We start from the raw sequence: 16,031 nt of genomic DNA on the forward strand, positions 1-16,031 counted from the left end.
ATGGCAGATAGTAGGTATCCTAGCTCTCTGCTGGCTATCTCCTGGCTTTCCCTCAGCACATATTTGTTGAGCCTGCTCTATATGCTTGGACCTCTAAGGGTTTACAGAAGGTTCCCAGCATTCTTAGGTTTCTCTGCTCTTGACTGCCCAGCCTCTCTGTCAATTAGTTACTATCTCAAGTTTCAACTCTCAACCAATGCTTTGCTACTTTGAAGCACTTTGAAAGAGGAAAAAAAAAAAAAAAAATCTTTCATGTAAGCAGTCAGTCTTGCATCTAGGTATTTGATTTTCTTAAAGGGACATCTGAAGGTATGGTGTAAAGGATGGAGGCCCAACCCCTTAGAAATCAGGAGTCCACCCTGGAAAGAAGAAAGATGAGGCAGCTGGAGGGTCTCTGCTCAGAGGTAGGTTAAGGAGCCCCATGGAGGTTACCAGGAACTGACATGGCTCCAACTGAAATCATGAATTAGAATTAAGCTTTTAATAAAAATAACAGCAACTCATAGACACCCTTCTCTGCTCCAGGGAGCGCAGAGTGCCTTCGTGGATACAATCTCTTCATGCCCAGTGAGGCCACAGACAGGGAAATTGGGGATCATTCTTTCAGTTTGGATATAAAAAATAAGCAGGTGGGGCGGGAGGGTGGTGGTTTCAGGGGTCAACAGACAGCGCTGGGGTGGAGGCTGGGATGCAGAGGTCAGCAACCCCAAACTGAGGAGAACCAAGGCATTCTTGCCCTTAGGGGCTGCTTCCCCAGCTGCCCTGGTGGGGAAGGGTCGGGTCCTATTCTCTGACCTGCCTCTAAGGGACACTTGGCACACAGCCTTGAAAGCCTGCAGACCACCCAACAGACCGAAAGCCATGGCTCTGCATGCCTTTTTCTAGCTGTCTCTGGGAGCTGCTGAAATGCCACCTGACAACAAATAACTGCCATCCAGGCCCTTAACAAATCTTCTGGGGAGTCAAAACCACCGGCGTTATTTTAAAGAGACGCAGTCAATATCAGGGACATACCAGCCATTGGGAGACAGCAGAGCCACGGTTTGAGAGTTCAGGCTCACTTAGGCTAAGTTGCCACTCATTAGCTGTGTGATCACAGACAAATCTCTGCACCTTTCTGAGCCCCTATTTCTTCATCCAGAGGATGGAGACAATAATACTGTCTACCTTGGGACTTCCCTGGTGTTGCAGCAGCTAAGACTCCACGTCCCCAATGCAGGGGGCCCAGGTTCCATTCCTGCTCAGAGAACTAACTCCCATACTCAGCAACTAAGAGTTTGAATGTCACAACTGAAGCTCCCACAACTAAGAGATTCCCCATGCAGCAATTAAGACTGAAGACCATGTGTGCCACAGCTAAGACCCAGCGCAGCCAAATAAAAACACATAAATAATTTAAAAGAAAAAAAACAATTTACCTTATTTTTTTAAGTGTCTACCTTAAAAAATGTGCATATGCTGCTAAGTATTCAGTAAATGTTGGCTACAGAACAAGATTACCAATGTAACATGTACTACTTTCATTAACTAAATCCCATCAACTGCCTGGCATTTAAAATTTTACACAACATTTTCACACCCGTTATCCCTCTGACACTGGAGCAGCTTTTCATGGCTGAGGTGGTGGTGGTGGTGGTTATTCCCATATTACAAGTAAGCAGGGTGCCACAATCCCAGGTACCCCGGAGGGAACCCAGCTTCCCACCCAGCCTGTATCCCTCTTTCACAAAGTATCTGCGTTTACACTGTGAGTTGTGAGGTCAGCTCCAAGGATGAGAAAATAGAACAGAGAGGTTAGATCACTTCCCGATGTCACAGAGCAATGGCAAATGAAAAGGCTGGGACTGGACTCAGTCAGCTGGACTGAGAAGAATGATCACCTGAGCAGAGGGGCAGAGACCACCGTGGCTGTCCTCCTGCCAGACAGTCTGGGGACCACCTGGCCATCGGTTATTATGTAAAAATGCCAACAGTTAGAAATCAAGAACTCGAGTGTTTTAAATCACGTCCACGTTTTCTAAAAGGAGGGGCAAAGACCTGGAGGCACGGGACCTGCGTCTGGTGCCTCCATGATCAGCAATGTGGCTCCCACTTAGAACCAGATGCGCTTCCTCTGTTGTCTGTCCAGACCCACAGGGCTCCCTTCCCCATCTCAAGGTGTCCTGGCCCTGAAGGCACCTGTGTTTGCTTGGTGGCTGAGTCCAGCAGCTGGACTTTAGAACCTCAGATTCCCAGCTCCATCAAGTTAATAAATCTCAGTTTCACAGAAGAAGAAACCAGCCTCAGTTTTCTCATCTGTAAAATGGGAATAATAACAGTCCCAATTATAGAATTACTATGCAGAGGAAATAAGTGAATATTTGTAACACATTATATAAAAGAAGGGCTTCCCAGGTGATGCTAGTGGTAAAGAACCTGTCTGCCAGTGCAGGAGATGTAAGAGATGGAGGTTCCATCCCTGGATCGGGAAGATCCTCTGGAGGAGGGCATGGCAATCCACTCCAGTATTCTTGCTTGGAGAATCCCATGGACAGAGAAGCCTGGCAGGCTACAGTCCATAAGGTCGCAAAGAGATGGACACGACTAAAGCGACTTAGCACGTACGCATGCCCCCATATATGAGAAATGTTCTATAAAATAAAAATAGTCACTGGCTATTGGCTCCCTCCCAGCTCAACATAAGGTCACAGAGCAGAGAAAGGGAGAGAGAGGCGGGCAAGAGAGACAGTCAATAGCCATGAGGGTGTGGATAGCACAAGACAGTGAGCGGCCCCATTTTCCTGAGTTCTGCTTAACAACCAGGAAGGTCTAAGTTAAGGACCAGCAGTTACCACCTCAGAAGGTGGTTTTCAAAGCAAAAGATACCCAACCTGCATAGAGGCCCATTGGGTCCTTGCATTTACAATCCCAGGACATCAGAGAGCAGAGAAGCCTTCAAGAGCACCCAGCCAATCCTCTCGTCATATAAACACAGAAGCTCGGGCATCAGCAGCCTTGTTGGAACTTGGACCTGGGTCTCCAGGCACATGATGGAGGGGATGGGGAATGAGGTCTGACTCCCAGGACATCCCTGCCCCCTTCACCCACTAGGCCCACCATCCCCAAAGGACCGCTGGACATGCAGGGCAGAAAGGAGACATGCCCCTTTCCCCTTGAAGCCTCTGACCTCACAGAACACACAGCCTGCCTGGCTGCTCCATCCCTTAGATAAATTTACTTAGCACTGATATTGAAAATGCAATTGAGCTTGAGTTTTATTGCAGAAATTAAACAGACCAGGGGGGGAAAAAAGCCAGAGCTCATCAACTCACCCGAGAGCTGGCGATGATCAAACTAGCTAATGTGGAGGAGTGTCACCATCAACTCCTGCCAGGAAAGGAGGGCCTGATATTCCCCCACCAGAGGCTCCCCAAAGATGGGGCACTTGCAGCTAGCAGAGGGGCTCTGGAGGGCTTTCCCATCAGCCCCCTGGCCAGGGCTCCCTGCACACCCCAACCTCAGCCCACCGGCTTCCCACGGTCACAGGCGCAGAGACAGGACCTCTGAAGTCACCTCCATCAGGCTTTACAGAACAACAGTGCCAGGGGCCGGAGCGAAGGGCTCTCTGTTCAACTCAAGAGAAAGCGAAATGCTTTCAGGGTTGAATCACTGTTTTTCTTTACTCCCTTTGGAGATCGGCGGAGCCCACATTCGGCCGTGTTCGTGGACCTGGGACTGGAAACAGCTGCGCTCTAATTACATGTAAAGTGTACCAAAACATCCCTTTTATCACAGACTGGAAATCTGTTAGCATCTGTCTCTCCTTTGTTTCTTCCACAAGATACAAGCTTGTTTCTACATTTTTCTCACCTGTAGCGGTGATTAAAATTCATTATAAATGAAAGGAGTGAACAGAGAAACAAGTTCCTCTGTGTACCGTTCTAAACTCAAATTAGAAACAGCTGTTTGCTAATTCATGCAGCGATGTTTTGTCGTGCTCTGTGAATCAATAATAACTCACCCTATTGCTGCAGAAATTTTTGGATAATCCATACATTTAACTTAGCGTTGTGTTCTCCAGGCAGAAATGCAGAGGCAGAAACTCCCAGCTGCCTCTAAGCAGGCACAAGGGGACTCTGGTTTGCTCCCTGGAGATGTCCACACTGCCCCAGCAGACAGCCCCAAACTCGAGGGTCCCAGCAACTCTCCCCTAGACCGGGCCCTGGTAGGACCAGAAGGAAACCCCGAAACAGTCTTCTCATCTCCTCCCCTCTCCCAGAACCAGCAAAAAAAAAAAAAATCAACTCTGATTAAACGCAAACCACACACATCCTCCAGCCGCCGGAGGGAACAGCAAAATTAAAAGTCTAATTGGTACCCGGAACAATTTAAAACTATTAAGTATAGGTGAGGCTTTTCTGTAAGAAAATAATCCTTTGATTAGGATTAAGTTTATTTGGATAGCATTCTTCCCGTTCCTAAGTTTTAGCTGCAGATGTCGGAGCTATAGTCTGCAAGTCCTCGAAGCTCCTGAGAAGTATTTGGGCATCTCCTCTGCCAACTTCAGTGAAGAGAGCGTGTGGCATCTGGAGCGGAGGCTCTGAAAGGGGGAGGCTGTTCTTTCTGCATTGTGGGGAGGTAAGTGAGCAACACCTTCAGAAGCCCGTACTGCTACCAAGGCATGCCCAGCAGGTACTCCTCCAAGACACTGACTCCCGGAAGCCTTCCCTGACTCCCTCTGCCACCATCAGTGCCCCTCCCCAACCCTGGGGATACTTCCATGAGGCCACTTTTCACCCTGAATTGTGGATCTGACATCACTGGTATTTTGAGGTTTTGTGGAACCTGTGTCTCCTGTGTCCTTTCAGGTCTGAGGCACAGCCACACTGAGCCAGTTTTTGAACCTCAGGCTCGTATCACCTCCCACTCGCCATGGTCTAGTCCCACTCTGCAGCCACCAACCTCAGAGCCCTCCGTGAGTGCCAAGCACAGTGCCAAGCTCCTCATAAGCTTTATCTCCTTAAATGCCCACCTCCATCCTACATGGTGCCCACCATCATTTCCCCATTTTCCAGAGCAGACATCTGAGACTCAGAGAGGGGAAGGGCCCTGAGTTTCACAGCAGTTAGTGGGAGGAGCCTAGAATGACTCCCTATTTCTCCAGAAAGCCATCAAAACCACCTCCTGTCATCAGAGAGCAGGCCTCACCCAGCCCAGCCTCCAAGCCCTTGTTCAGGCCATGGTGCTCACCAAAGATGTCCCTCTATCAGCCACCTAAACCAACCTGTTACTCAGCACTCAGCTCCCTCACCTCCCAGCAAATCTCAGGGGGCGGGGGTAGTGGTCTCCCTCATGGGTATGGTCAGGCACACATTTTGAGGTTCATCTGGGCCTAAGGAGACAGTAGGTCGATGCGTCCAGGCGAGGGGGTGGGTATGTCTGCCTGGAGCAGCTCACGCTCATTTGTGGGGCTCTAGGGAGCTCTGCCCTGGGGGAAGCCAGTGGATGCCAGACAGCTCACTCCTGGGCAGAATCAGGGACGTATGAGCAGGAGGGGGTGCCATGCTGGGAGGTGTGCACATGTGTGTGTGTTCAGTCGTGTCTGTCTCTGCGACCCCAAGGACTGTAGCCCGCCAGGCTCCTCTGTCCATGGGATTATCCCGGCAAGAGTACTAGACGGGGGTGCCATTTCCTCATCTAGAGATGCTGGGAGGTGGGGGCACTCAAGCTGGGGGAGGAGGCCCTCCGCCGACCCGTGTTCCCTCAAACATGGGCTGTGCACCACGGTTAGAACCTATGATGATTTCAGGGGCAGCCTAACACTGATCCACAAAGTGAGAAAGTCCGTGCCCCTTCAATTCCTTTTCAACCATCAGGCCGAGGAGAAGGCCTCCAACTTGGTGCTGTGTCTTTAATTTCTCTCTAACGTTCCAACAAAGAAAGAACAGACCCCAAGGCTCAGGGTTTTCAGAATGCCACAACTTCTGGCAGGAATAACTTGAACGTAGGCTTTTCTTTGGGTCTGTTTTCAATTTACTTTTAAGGTTCCTGCCTACTTACAGCAAATGATACTGACTTTCCATTTGCAGAATTAAGTAAATGAATTAAAGTATGAAAAGAGGACTTAAAACTACTAGGTAAATCATAGCACCAGTGATACTCAAGTGTTGCAAAAGTCATGGCAGAGGGATTCAACAGAATAAAGCCTGGGACACCCAGTGTAGAAGTGAGCTTAAAGGGACTTCCCTGGTGGTCCAGTGGTTAAGACTTGACCTTCCAATGCAGGGGACGTGAGTTCGATCCCTGGTTGGGAAGCTAAGATTCCACATGGCTCGTGGCCAAAAACACAAAACATAAAACAGAAGCAGTAGTATAACAGATTCAACAGACTTTTAAAATGCTCCACATCAAAAAAAAAAAGAAGTGAGTGTGGACGCTGGGAAACTCAGAAACAGCAGGCTGAAGTCTGCATGGTCACTCCTGGGCTCTGCCCCCAAAATGATTTTGCAGCCCAGCTGTCCCAGGAAGTAGACACGAGAGACAGTGCCAGGTAGGGCCTGGGAGCCGAGGTTCGGAAACAGCAGTCCTAGGAGCCCGCTGCCACACCCAGCCCAGTCGGCAGCCCCCCACCTCAGGCATTGCCCCTAGTCCCCAGAGACAGGGCTCAGCTCTAGCTCACAGCACGCAGGGCAGGTGCTGGGGGAGGTCACGGGCAGGGCATCTGGGCGGGGCCTTAGCCAGGTTCAGCAGGTCTTGGGGCTCCCCAAGGGAGGCCCCCGGGGAGAATCAGAGCTCACCCACACAGGAGCCACCGCCTCCCCCCATGTCGGCCTGGGTCCAGGCAGAATGCAACTAAACCAGGCCTAGTCCTCTCCCGGGGCCTTGACCAGCACCTAGGTTCTGGGGCTGGTTGTAGCCCAAGCAGCTGGGTGACCTTGAGGCAAACTTTTGGCCCCCAGGCTCTCCCCACCTCAACTATAGAATGCAGCTTGTACCTTGACTTTCTCACTGGAGGTGTGGACAGAGGAAGTGCTCCATGAGGGTAAAGAATGTGAACAAAATGACCAGATTCATATTACAATTTTCACAAAACCCAGTATCAGAGAAAACCACATGGAGCCCCAACCTCAAACTTGAAGCCTCTAACCCAGAGTTTAGAGACACGGAGAAAAACGATTAACAAGTATATTTCATATTATATATACATTTTATATGTGCCTCCAACACATGGATATTAAATGACATTTATTGTGCACTAGACATTTCCTGTTTGCTCAATTGCCACATGTTGTCCCATTTAATATTCACAACCGTCTGACCAGTTAGCGCCAGTCCCCATTCTGTAGATGAGAAAACTGAGGCTTACAGAGGTTAATTAGCACGTCCAGATCTTATGGGTTAGAAATGGCCAAGCTGGGCTTTGAATGTGGATTACCTGACCTCAAAGTCTGAGCTGTTCATCACCCTGAGATGCTGTGTGTGTGAATCACCAGATGCCAGGGAAGGAAACTGAGTGGGCAACCCCACCCCCTACCATGGAGGCAGCATCACGTAGAGCCCAGGCTAGATGCCCACCCAAGAACCCTGGGAGGATGTCAAGGTCATGTCCTCATTTTCAGCTCAGACACCTCTTGGCAAGGGATGCGTTCCTCTGGCTCAGGGGGTCAGATCTCCACGGACAAGGCAGGAACGCTGTCTGACCTTGAAGCCCGCATCTGCTGCTTTTCAGCTCAGTCAAGTCCCTCCAAGGCCCAACTTGATGGTGCCCCCAGCACCTGGAGAACTGAGGAGCCTCCCACTGCTGGGGGGACAGCGGTTCCCCCAAAACACTCACTCTCTCTGCCCCATAATGTGCCCCGCAGCAATTCTGCCAGACAGTCACAGCATGGTCCCACCTTACAGAAGAGGACCCTGGGGATGGGGAGCCAAAGGGGCCTCCATGGCAGGCACTCCAGGTGAGGACATCACAGCCCGTAACTCGGTTTAGCCACAGCTGCGGTGGATGTGCTGAGCCCCAGGGCCTGAGGCCTCACCTCCATCATCATGGGTATAATGTTTTGTAAAGTCCATTAAAAGACATACATAATTACCTTTATCAAAATTGCATGAACTGGGACTTCCCTGGTGGACCAGTGGTTGAGAATCTGTCTTGCAATGCAGGAGACATGGGTTTGATCCCCAGTCGGGCCACTAAGATACCACACACCACAGAGCAACAAAGCCTGTGCACTGCGACTACTGAGCCCATGCACCGCGCCACAGAAAAGATCTCACATGTTGCAACAAAGATCCCACATACCTTGGCTAAGACCCAACACAGTCTAAATCAATAAATTTGTTTTTAAATTGCACAAACCATGGGACTTCCCTGATGGCCCAGTGGTTAAGACACCAAACTTTCGATGCAGGGGTTGCAGGTTTGACCCCTGGTCAGGGAACTAAGATCCCGCATGCTGCATGGCATGGCCAAAAAAAAATTTTTAGTAAAGGAGAAATTGCTTGAACCATCTAGAATTGGGCTACTAATCCCTCAAAGTATCTCAGGCATCCGTTGTGAGCCCCTGCTCTGGCCTACACTTTGGGCAGGGCTTGCAGGGCTTGGTGTGTCCCTTCCTCCTCTCCAGGCTCTGAGCTTGTTGGGAACACTGGAGCTATGTGCCCAGCACAGTGCCTGGCCAAACGTGGGCAGGGGAGAAGAGGTGGGCTGGCCCGGCAGGGGAAGAACCCGAGGATCCCCCCACGATGTGCCAGGGCCAGCAACACAGCCACTCTGCGGGCCCTACTCACCCTTTATACTCATCCAAAGCTACGACTCAGCAGAGAAAATTTCAATTTTCCCTGCATTTTCATGTTCCAGCCTCCAGAAAAATTGCCACTATGGGCTTTGTTGCCTAGCTGTCAGCCCTAGATACTGAGGCCGCCCCAGCCCCGCCTAGAGAGGGAGGAGATTAGAGCAGCTTAGCAGGCCTGGGGAAGGGGAAGGGGAAGTCGCAGAAGCAGAGGCAGCAGCAAGGGAGGCAGTACCTGGCCCAGACCACAGTGACATGGAGGAGCCCTACGTGGCTGAGCTGGCATGACGGGATCCCCCCTGGAGCAGCTGTGGCCAGGGGCAGTCCCCTGATTTGACTTCCAAGTGACAACAAGGCAACTGATGTCCCAGGCACTGGGGCATGTCATCCCCTGGTGTCTCCTCGGCATCACTGACCCTTCCCTGGGCACCCTACCCCCAGCCCCCACCTTTGCTGTCTCAGCCTGAATGGCCTCCACCTCCTTACGCTGTAACCAGGTCCTCATCTTACCCTGCATTGTGACTGCTGTCCTAAAAAGACTTGAAAAATCATCATTAACTGTATTTACTGAGCACTTACTATATGCTAGGCTCTTTTTTATTTAATTATATTATTAGGCATAAATGTTTTGCATGTCTTAATCCTTTTAAGCCACACGTAAACTGGCGACCCACTCCAGTACTCTTGCCTGGAAAATCCCATGGACGGAGGAGCCTGGTGGGCTGCAGTCCAGGGGGTCGCTAAGAGTCAGACACGACTGAGCGACTTCACTTTCACTTTTCACTTTCATGCATTGGAGAAGGAAATGGCAACCCACTCCAGTGTTCTTGCCTGGAGAATCCCAGGAACGGGGGAGCCTGGCGAGCTGCCATCTATGGGGTCGCACAGAGTCGGACACGACTGAAGCAACTTAGCAGCAGCAGCAGCAACACTGTTACCAAAAACACATTTGACAGATAAGAAACCTGAGATTCACAGGCTGAAATAGACCTTTGGGGGCACCCAGCCACCACCCATTGTGCACACAGGGACACTGAGAACCCTGAGGTCTGAAGGAGGGACTTGCCCCAAGAATGAATCCAGCAGAGCCTGGAGGATGTGGCTGCCTGACCCACCGGAAACCCTGCACGCCAACACGCACACCTTAGAGGAGACTAAGAAAGCCAATGTAATGTAAAAGGGTAAGCCGAGAAAGTCCACCCACTGAAAATGATGGATCATCCAGGAGCCTTGGCGCAATGTGCCACCCATGACATCTGCCCACAGGGTGTCTAGGAAGAGGAGACACTGCCCCCAGCTCAGCATACCTGAGGGTGAGGGTGCTATGCTCATGGCCGGCTGGGGGCCACTGTCCCCAGCAGGGGTGGCTACCATCTCATCTCAGTGCCGGGCACAAAGTAGGTCCTTGACATTTGCTGAATCTTCCCTGAGTGAACGAGGGACAAATGAATGTTTCAGCCAGGTCATTCGTCAGTGCTGGGTGCAGGGCTGTGAACAAGCTGTGTATTCCTTACGCCTCCATTCACATTCCATCTAAACAGCACTTCAGCTGTCCTTGTTCACCGTCTTCCAAGAATGTTATTCTTGGGTTATTCTGTAAGGGTCTCCCCACAGGTGCTCTTGCCTTAGAACTGCCTAGAGACAACTCTGAGAAGCCCCAAATTTGTGGATCCCTGGGAGTCCCCACAAGATACCTGCCAATACCTATATGCTGGATGATTGAATAAATGAGTGAATGAATGAAAGGGTACATTTCAGGTCTTGTCCTAGAGGAAGCAGTTGGTAACTGGCATGAATGACTGGGTGGATGGAAAGATGCATGAAGGGATGGAAGGATGGAGGGATGGAATACTGAAGCCCCGGGGCTTGGTCTAAAGAATGCCTTCCTATCCATGGCATAAATGAGAGAATGAATGGATGGATGGATGACAAAGCGAATCACAAAGATGGTGCCAGGAGCCACTCGAGGAAGCCCCCATCTGATGGAGGCCCAGGGGTTGGTGGGTAGAGGCTGCCGCTGGCAGCTGAGGGGTTAATGAGCTTGACCACTTGCTTGGCCACCTGAGCCCAGAGGGTCACCCTGCAGAGCCTGTCCCGTGTCACCAGGTCCCGGGGGTGTTCACATATTGTGGCAGAATGCAACTAGTTCAGTCTTCAGTGCAGCCTTCATTTGTCAGAGAGGAAGAAAGGACATGTAGGGTGGAAAGAGGGTGGCAGGGACAGAGGCAGAGCTCAGTGACCCAGCCTCAGCCCGAGCCCCTGAAAAAGCCACATTCAAACCAAGGAGACACTGGGAATGGACAGGAGGGAAGAGTCAGAGGTGGGTGGGTACGGGCCTTCTATTTATTCAGACTAAGCAGAACAAATGAATAGATTTAATAAAATAATGAGCAAAGAGTCCAAGCTCTTAAAGGTACAGCCTCAGCAGTGTGATCTGGGGTGGGCTGAAAGGTTTGCATTTTTGTCTGGTAAAACTAGGGAAATGAGTATCTTTGCACACAGCACACCGGGGCTGAGAGAGACACACAGAGAGCAAGTGTGTGTGTGTGTGTGTGTCTCCAAAACTCACCTCAAATCTCCCTACTAACCACCCACAAATGAGCGTGCCCTCCCACGAGGTACACACAGCCAAGTGGCCCCCTTGTAAGTTTTTCTGGGAGGAAGTCAGGCCAGCCAAGCACACGCGGCTATCACACCTTCTTGGCCACCGCTGCCCTGCATTTCTCCTTCCCCTGCCCAAACAGGAATTGATCACTTCCTGTTCATCTTAGGACACTCCTTGCATTCATTCATTCCTTCTCCGGATACTTACTGACATCTACTCCATCCGTGCCAGGCTGTCTCCAAGTGCTGGGGCAGCAAACACACTGGCCAAGGGAGCCTGGTTCCAGGGGCCTCAGGAGCTTGTCCAGGACGGCTCTTGAGCCAGAGAGCTAGGTTCCCAGCCCGGCTCCACCCCTGACCAGCTGTGGTGACCTGGGATCTGTTACTGAACCTCTCTAAGCCCCACCAAGGGGGAAAGTAGACACAGAAAACCTTCTGCCTCCTCTGGCTGTGGTGAGGATTAAATCGGATAATCCAGGTTAAGCAACTCTGGCCCAGCGCCGGGCACACGGGAAATAATGCTCAGTGAATGTATCACTGTGTCGTTTCCAGATCGGAGGCAGCAAGAGCAGAGGCTGCTGGGCAGACCCCTGGTTAACCGCAGGGCTCCCCACCCACGGTGGGCCATACCGCCCACTCTTAGTTTACCCTTCCCATGAGCATTTTTTACAATTTTCCAAATCCTCACACGCCACCCCAGGGTAGGAGCCGCTAACTGCGTGTGATAGAGACAGCGGACCCCGCTGTCCTACCCCTGAGCCCATCACAGAACCCAAACACAGAAGGGCCCTCAGGGGGATGCAATTCACTCCCCACCGGCACTTCCATGCCCTCTGCCAGGTTTGGTTCCTTCCAGTGATGGGGAACTCATTCCCTTCTGAGCTTCCTTAGCAAAAAGAAATGATGTCACCACGAGCCCATAGAGAGGGCTTGCTGACCACCTCTTGGGGGACAGGAACAACAGGATCCCCGACTCCCACCATCCTCTGAGAGGAGACGGAATCGGTCCCCTGTCACGTGGCAGGCATTTTTAAAACAACATTGTAATTTACATGCATCTATTCCCTCAACAAATGTCACCAAGTGTCTACTCTGCAGCCCTGTTCCAGGCTCCGGGGACAGGGTAGCGAGCACAACAGTCCTCGCCTACAGTGGAATGAGAGGAGGCTGACGATACAGCAGTAAATCCAACTGTAGTAAGTCAGGCGGCACAACAAAGAAAATACGGAGCAGCGTAAGGACAGAGAATGAGGGAATGGGTGGGGTGCTGCTCCAGACAGGCGACGACACGGTGACACTTGAGCACAGACCTGGAGCAAGCAAGCAAGCGAGCCAGGGGACGTGGAGGAAGCGCATTCCGGGAGCGGGCATTAGCACGTGCGACAGCCCTGAATCCTGACTGAGCTGCCTTGGGCATGTTCCAAACCTCCATCTTCCTGGATGCTAACACGAGGCTCAGAGCGAAGGCGCTTCTCTGCCTTCAGAGATCGCAGACCAAGCTATCCTTCCCACAGAGACCCACAGTCCAACTCGAGCACCGACTCACTGTGGGACCCGACGCTGGTCTCTCAACCTCTCTGGTCTTGGCGGTGGCAACAGCTAATCAGGGCTGAGCATCCACCCCTGAGGTCCTCCCCGGCCTGCCACTCGGTGCCACGCACACCCACCATTCCCCTCTACCCACCATGCCATCCTTACGCCCGCGCCAGCAAAGCCACACAGGATTGGCACGCCTGCCAAAACGGCTATTAACCCAGTAGCCAATAATAACACATTATCCTATCAATTTGCTTCCAAAACGCTGTGTAACTGCAGAACCCAAGTTTGCCATTTCGGTAGCTTGGTTACGACACAGAGAGAAATGCGCTGGTTCCTTCCCACGGAGAACAAGTGGCTGGCCACAAGAAACAGCCGCTTCGCTTACCACCGAGGCCCCCTCCCACCCTGCCCCACCGGCAGGCCCCACGCCAATCCATCGGGAATCACGGTCCGGTGATCCATAGTCAGAGGCTTGTCTCGGTGTCCTCTTGGCAAGTCTCCCAATGACGGAAGAGGAGACCGATGCCTGGGAGGTGACAGCTCAAGGCCACGCTGGCCTCGTGGGTGGCAAGGTCAGGCCCAGAAGGCGGCATGCGGCCACCTCCCAGCCGACAGCCAGGAACCAGGGCAGGAAGTGGGGCAGAGGTGAGGCCCTGGGACGGGACGGGAGCCAAGGTGCCTAGTGGCCCACAAGCACTCCGGCCCAAAGGGCACGCAGACCAGCGGGGATGCCGGCCAGCCTCCTCAGCAGAGACGGGGAGCCCGGAGGCCACCGGACAGACACAGAGAAGGGCAGGGGGGAAGTGAGAGCGGTGCCAGACCCAGAAAGCAGGGTGCTCCCAAGAGGGCCATCCTCCACCCCCACACTGCAGGACCCGACACAGATCTGACACCCCAGCCACCAGTGCCTCTGAGGCCCTCACTTTTCTCCCCCAGTCCAGGAAAAACAGCTCCCTTCTTTCTGGGTTAGATTCCACTCTGAGCGAATGTTCAGACATTCAACTTCCCAGGGAGCCAGGAGCCTCTAAGGGGACTCTTGGCGTTCCAGTGCAGACACCAGCCTGTTTTATCCATTCTCCCCCTCCAGCCCCGCCCCTCCACTTACCTCTCCCCCCTGCTCACCGGGACATCCCAGGATAAATTGTTTGATGCCCCCGCTCTGGGCACCCAGCGGCCGGGCAGGCGAGGGCTGGAAAAGCGCTTCCCACTGCCCCGCTGGTGACCTCAGCCCCAGGACTCATCCCCACCCTCAGCCTCAGCCGGGGAAAGGATGGGCCCAGCGTGGCTGCTCCCGCCGCCTTGGCGGGGAATCCAGCTAGTGGGGAGAGGAAGGGCCTCGGGGAGGGAGTGGGGGAGGAGACAGAGGAGGCCAAAGGCTGGGCCACTCGGCCAGATGCTGACCCAGTTGAGGGCCCCAGACCCCAGGGGCACCCGGGGAAGCTCTGACTCTCCCGCCAGCCCTGGGATTCCTCTAGAGATGAGGGGCCGGGACAGTCCTGCTCAAGCGCTTGTCCCTGAGGCTGGGGTTAAAGGAGGAACGCAGGGCTGCCAGGACAGGGTGGGGGACAGCCCCTCAGAGGCCCTGGGTGGGGTGGGTGGGGTGCCGTCTGCGGAAAGGAGTGCTCAGCAAATGGAAACCAGGCCCCAGAAACTGGCCCAGCCACAGCGGCTGCAAGCTCCAGGGAAAACCCCGCCGCTCAGAAAGGTGCCCCAACCCCAGAGAAAGACGTGTTAAAAAATGAAGAAGCAGGGAGGGGGCCAGGAGTTGAGGCAAGAGTGGGGGTGGCCGTCAGCTGAGTCCACACAAGCCCCCCTTTTCTATGCTCCGAGCACCTCCAGGGCCGGCCCATTATCCTCCAAGGCCGGCTGGCCCGCAAGTGCTGTAAAAAGCCAGGTCACGGAGCAATTTTCCTCCCTTCGCCTCCCTCTGCGGCCTTTGGTCAGGTTTCCAGCAGAGCTGGGCCAGAGCTTCATCCTGGCCCTGGAAATCAGCATCATGCTGGGACGGGTGAGCGTGGATTCCCACCACGCTCATTTTTCAAGATTCGGCCCTCAACACTGACTCCTCAGCCCTCATCAGTGAGAAAAGAGGTCACCGGAAGGGGGAGGGCCAGGGACACGCAGCTCCGGATGACAATTTGAAATTGGTTGGACCCCAGGGTCCTGACATCAAGAGCCTGGTGTGCAGTGAGATGCTAGAGAGGGTGTGGAGAAAAGGGAACCCTCCTACACTGTTGGTGGGAATGTAAACGGGTACAGATATGATACAAAACAGCATGGACATTCCTCAAAAAACTAAGAATACAGTTACCATATGATCCAGCAATCTTGCTCCTGGGCATATATCCAGAAAACAGCTCTGATTCAAGATGCGTGCACCCCAATGTCCACAGCAGCGCTGCTCACGACAGCCAAGACACAGAAACAGCCTGAATGTCCATCAACAGAGTGGATGAAGACGACGCGGCCCACGTATATGGTGGAGTATCACTCAGCCATACAAAAGAATGAAGTAATGACATTTGCCACAATATAGATGGACTTGGAGATTATCACACTAAGTGAAGCAAGTCAGAAAGAGTAAGACACATATCACTTATATGCAGAGTCTAAAACAAGCAATGAATGAACTTATTTACAAAACACAGAAACAGACTCACAGACATAAAGAACAGATTTGTGGTGGCCGAGGGGTCGGAGGGATGGATTGAGAGTTTGGGATTACCAGATGCACACTACTACAGAGAGAATGGATAAGCAACAAGGTCCTGCTGCATAGCACAGGGAACTATATTCCATATCTTGTGATAAACCATAATGGGAAAGAATATGAAAAAGAACATATATATACAACCAAATCACTTTTCTGTATACCAGAAACTAGTACAACACGGTAAGTCAACTACATTTCAATAAAAAATAAATTTAAAAAAAGAGCTTTGTGTGTAGTGGCATTCAGTTAGTGCAGATCTCATCTACCCATTCATCCATTCATCTCTTCAACAGATGTTGAGGATGTGTTTAGAACACTTTGGTGCTGGAGGTGTGAGGGGAGACGACGCAGGCATAGTTCCTGCCCTACGGAGTTCACAGCCTCCTGAAAGAGACAGACGTTCTCCA

At 52.2% G+C, this 16,031-nt stretch overlaps 1 protein-coding gene across 3 annotated transcripts in view; it reads right to left on the bottom strand.

Annotated features, from left to right (window-relative positions):
• ZNF423 (zinc finger protein 423) overlaps nucleotides 1-16,031 on the bottom strand; it is a 345,953-nt gene that overhangs the window by 157,701 nt on the left and 172,221 nt on the right. The window contains exon 1 of one of the 3 annotated variants that reach the window (XM_070770527.1): nucleotides 14,017-14,421. The exons of the other annotated variants lie outside the window; for them this stretch is intronic. The gene's annotated coding sequence lies outside the window, so the exon portion shown is untranslated. Of the gene's footprint in view, nucleotides 1-14,016; nucleotides 14,422-16,031 lie in introns of those variants that run through there. 3 annotated transcript variants of the gene reach the window in all.

Source organism: Bos indicus, chromosome 18, assembly GCF_029378745.1.
Source record: "Bos indicus isolate NIAB-ARS_2022 breed Sahiwal x Tharparkar chromosome 18, NIAB-ARS_B.indTharparkar_mat_pri_1.0, whole genome shotgun sequence".
NCBI lineage: Eukaryota > Metazoa > Chordata > Mammalia > Artiodactyla > Bovidae > Bos > Bos indicus.